This window comes from Hydra vulgaris, chromosome 03, assembly GCF_038396675.1.
Source record: "Hydra vulgaris chromosome 03, alternate assembly HydraT2T_AEP".
Lineage (NCBI taxonomy): Eukaryota > Metazoa > Cnidaria > Hydrozoa > Anthoathecata > Hydridae > Hydra > Hydra vulgaris.
This window is the reverse complement of record NC_088922.1, coordinates 16,798,479-16,803,381: the sequence shown is the minus strand read 5'-3', so window position 1 is coordinate 16,803,381 and position 4,903 is coordinate 16,798,479. Positions and strand designations below refer to the sequence as shown.

Genomic DNA, 4,903 nt, shown 5'->3' with positions numbered 1-4,903 from the left:
TTATTCTTTGGATTACAATTGTGCTTTTTTTTTGCAGACTTTTGGTTTGCTATTGATAATTTCTGTAAGTTGCCGAGCAACCTGAGCTACTACTTTAGAAGGACCCCATATCATTCTTTTTATAGCTGATATATTATTTTCAAATGGATAGGCTGTCACACCATCTAAAGAACCATATTTTTCTACTGTAAAAGCTAAATGGTATAAACAATGAAAGTTGTAAGTTAATAGGTGATCAGAGTGGAACACCCTTGCGTTGTTCACAAAGCAACAAAGAAGAACTTTTTATTTCTTCTTCTAAATAGGTCAAACTTGGTATCATAAGAAGCCTAATAAGAATTTAAAAAAACCATAATCATATCAAACAAAAAATAAGTAAAAACTTAATTTTTTTAAGAATAAAAGTAGCTAAAGAGCTTCTTTTGAGCTTGATATGTAGCATGAAAAATGAAGCCAAAGAATTGTTTTTCAAATAGTGCATTTTTTTTTTTATTAAGTCAAATTACTCTATAAAAATTAAAGACTATAGACAGTTTGTCGCGGGCAACAGATGTTCAAGGGGCACAAAAGAAAAAGAAGGTAACTAACTGATAATATAGAAGGTTTTTATAGAAGGAAAATATATATAAATATATTAATAAAATATATAGAAGGATATTTTGAAAAATAGGGGCGCCAATCTGATTTTTTGAACCAGATGCCCCTGAATAGACCTGAATTTAACAATATAAAAAATAGATGATATAAATCTATATATAAAAAAAAAAAAAACAAATAGAAAAATATAAGAACACTAACAAAATTGCACAAACAATGTATTTTCTTTAACTGTGTCTGTAGTGAATCACAATCATTCACAGTCTCATTTTCATCTTGGTCAAATTGGTCTGCTAAATCAGACAACTTGAAGTTGGTCAGTTTCAAACTCCGAGCTATATAAAAATTTACGAGTAACTTTATTTTCAATTAAACTACACAATTGAAAATAAAATCATGTTATAGAAAAGACGTAATTGTAAAGATGTAGAAATGCTGATGTAATTTTTTTAATTATTTATTATCATTAACGACAAAATTTGTCAGGTTAGGTTACCCTCTTACTGGAAACATGTAATCCAGGACAACCTGCTTCATATTATTATCAGGAAGGATATTAGATTGTAAAAATATGCTTTAACTCATCCATAGTGCCATTGATATGAAATCGTAGAGAGTTATTGATTATCGGAGAAAAACCATCAAAATTGACCAAGAATAGAGATGCCTTGATGCATCAGTCTAGGTGGGTAATAATAGGGTGAATGTATATGTAAGTTATGTAGGGTAATTTTCTGGACAATTTTTACAATGGTGGATTACTTGGTTTAAAATGTAGTCTTACCTTCACAACTTGGCTGCATGATAGCACTTGAAACTTTATTTGTACTTAAAGATGAAATAGTTTCTTTTTCTGTCATCTTAAATGTATTTGTTGTATGCTGGTTTTCTATCAAAACATAGTACTTTAAGATAGAGTTTCTTGTGTGTTATAATTGAATTATTTTTAAACATATCATATATTTAATCATATGTATGGAAACTTTTCTTATAGAATAATAATTAAGTTATTTTTCAAAATAAATAATAATAAATAAATATATATATAAATATATTTTACTAGGTAGGATAGGAAGTGATTTCAACATTATTTGCTGTGACTTCTTGCTGTAATCTGAATGGCCACCTTGAGAAATATGTATTTAAAAAAATTAAATTCCTTTCGTTGACTGACTTAATGACTGAAAATATGTCTAAAATCACTTACTAGAAAAAATTAATATAAAACTATGATATTAATACAAAACTTGATGTTTATAACATTTATTATAACAATTTTATAGTTATAACAATTTTGTAAATTACAAGGGTAACAATTACGCTTGAAAAAAAAGCTTACTACTTTATTAAAAAAATATTAAATTAATGAAAAAATGATTTAGATTGACATTTTCATTATAAAATTTAGCCTTGAGGAATTTTTAGTTTAGCTTTGTAAAAATTAGCAATGCAAAAAAAAAAAAGAATAAAATATGAATGTCTTAAAAAATCTTACTGTCGTCACTTTCACTGCAATCTTTATCAGCAGAATAACTATTTCTTGTTTTCGAACCACTACATTTCATCACTTTTTTACCACGTTCTTCATCACTGTCATCCAAATAAGATAACGTTCTTAACCTTTTTTATAAGGTGTAAAAGTAAGTAGCGTTGAAGTTGAAGAGGTTGAAGCCAAAGAGCCTTTAGGTCTTGGTCAGTCAGTGGTACTCCTGACCCATCAGATTTTCCTGATTGATCTCCTTGTATTTTTTCTGCTTCATTAAAATTATCTAAAAGATTATAGGTTTATAATAAATAACACAATAATTTTCAATAAAGAAACAAATAATTCAAAATTCTTAATTGATTTCTTAACGTAAATGATAATTTTATTTAAAACAAGAAAAAACATCAAATCAATGTCATTTAAACCTGTTTTTGCATAAACTGCTGTAATGCTATATTCTCTCCAGTTTGGATTAATTATACATGACTCTTAGATTTTTGCAAAGAGGAAGTCCATTGACACTTCCATAATCCACAAACTTTACATACCCATGGTCTTGGAATAATGGCAATGTGTCCAGTGTCAAGATCATAGACAACAAACTTAGAAAATATATATATTTCTGGAAAGGTTTATGATTTCCGAATTTCACTGATTTAATAACTTTTATATTTTTTAATTTGAAGGCTTTGTAATAAATTTGTTCGAATAAACAAGTTTACCTTATTTGGTAACTTTTAGAAGTTAAGTATAAATAATATAACTTAATAATTTATGAATATAAACTTTATATTCACAAACTATTTATAACAAAGCATAAAAAAAGTTAAATGTTCAATCAAACATTTTACTAAATGAACTTTTTAATACTATTAGGATGTTATTTTTTCATAATAATATGAATAATTCATTTAGTTCTAAATTTAATAATACAAGATATAGATATGTTTGGAAACTCAACATATAAATATTATGTCATGTCGTTTCAAATTTTTGCATTTCAAATCATAATAAATTAATAATCAACCTTTCGATTTTTAATTTTACAAATTTAAATACAATTTAGTTTTTTCCTACTGCAAATAGCTATAAAATGAATTTAACGCTTCAAACGCTTGGTCTTCTTACCACTTTTTTAACTTTCTCGTTTCTCATGCATTTTTCAGCCATCTTGAAAAAATAATGAATAACTCAGGTGTGTAAGACGTTTTTGCGCTAAATAGTATTAATGTGAGCAACTTGTATTTTATATCGTAACATGACAAGTTTTTGATATCGTAATGATATCATTATATGAGTTTATAAAATCAAAACATGGTATTGGGACATTAAAAGATAAAAAATTAATTTTTATTATCCTTTGTAACAATTATATAAAGTTCCATTAAAAATTAAGTTCACTTTCCAAAGTTATGATATCACTATGATATCATGATGATATCATTATTTGATACCATATCTTTAGAAAGTTTTGATATTATTCTGATATCAAATTGATCTTGCTTCGTGACTGGGTAGCCGCCATCTTTTGATAGCCCTTGAAGCTTCTAAGATATTGGCAATCATATTATCTTGTCTCTGCTTATTTGCCTCTTTATATAAGTTAACCCTTATGTTCTTAACAAATGATGATGTTATTTTATAACATAAAAAATGATTGTTTGATGAATTGTGGTTGCAAGGTTCATAGATATTTAAGCGTGAAGGAGCCGAATGTATCTTTTTTTTTATCTTCAGCTCTTTTTCCACAAGAACTATATCTTTCTCATGGTCCTGCATCACTAATTATTTTTTCAATTAAATATTACAAAATCACCAAAACGACAAAGTTATCAAACACCACTTCAATGCGCTACAACTGACAACAACAACATAACCTCAAGATTTAAATGCATTTCATTCAAAAAATGATTTGTCAGAAAAAAATGGCGGCCGTGAAGTTGTTTTGATTGGTTAGATGGACAAATATTTTTTTGAATGAAACTAGTTTGGGACAAAACAGAGTTTGCATTTTGCCTCGATTTTATTTTATTTAGATATATTCAAGAAAACATGTTACGAATGAAAATCTCTGCTTTAAATTAAGAAATTTATAAAAGCGAAACTATTTATTACCATAGATTATTTTTGTTATTATGCAAATAGTGACAAAACACTATTTGCATGTTTGTTCCTCATTTATCATTTAAAATGCAGCTTAATAAAATGATACGCAGTCTAGCTTTAAAAAAAACTAGACTCTAGTTTTAAATTGCTTTTTTAATTTTGCAAAATTAAATTGCTTGCGGCTTTTTCTTTCATTAGTTTAAAAAAAAAAAAATGATTATTTCAGTTAGAACAAATATTGGACTTCTTTTTTACATACACCATTAGTAAAATTTTTATTAAGTTTTATTGTTTAAGTATCATCATGAGGTAAAATTAGTTAGCAATAACAAGTATATTTTTATTAAATTAAATTATTATTAAAATGTATATTATATATTAAATAATATTATTATTCCTACTAAGTTCTTCAAAAGACGTAATTTTATAAAACTTACGGAGATGTTGCTGCAATGAAATTTAAAAGTCAAAGTAAAACTGTAAAACTGTAAAACTTGATATATGTTTTAACATTGCATATTTTAAAGCTAACATAAGTTAGATATTTGCATACACTTTCGTTCACATTTTCTTTAAAAAAGTGCTACAACTCTTTTTTCCCAATAACTCGGGTGTAACGGCTGCAGTGTGAATTACGTGTTAAACATTCACTATTGAGTAATGGCAGCAAGAGCATTTAGTTCAGTATTAAAATACTAAAGGTTTATTTGTTTG

The 4,903-nt window shown here is 26.5% G+C and overlaps 1 long non-coding RNA gene across 2 annotated transcripts; it reads right to left on the bottom strand.

Moving 5' to 3' along the window:
* Window positions 1-1,642: 1,642 nt before the first annotated feature.
* LOC136077668 (uncharacterized) lies at window positions 1,643-4,903 on the bottom strand. 2 transcript variants are annotated; one of them, XR_010637170.1, is made up of 3 exons: window positions 4,627-4,903; window positions 2,093-2,366; window positions 1,643-1,723 (listed from the first exon to the last, which is right to left on the bottom strand). It is a non-coding gene; the product is annotated as an uncharacterized LOC136077668 (long non-coding RNA). The 2 variants fall into 2 exon arrangements; XR_010637169.1 differs by lacking the exon at window positions 4,627-4,903 and adding an exon at window positions 2,509-2,777.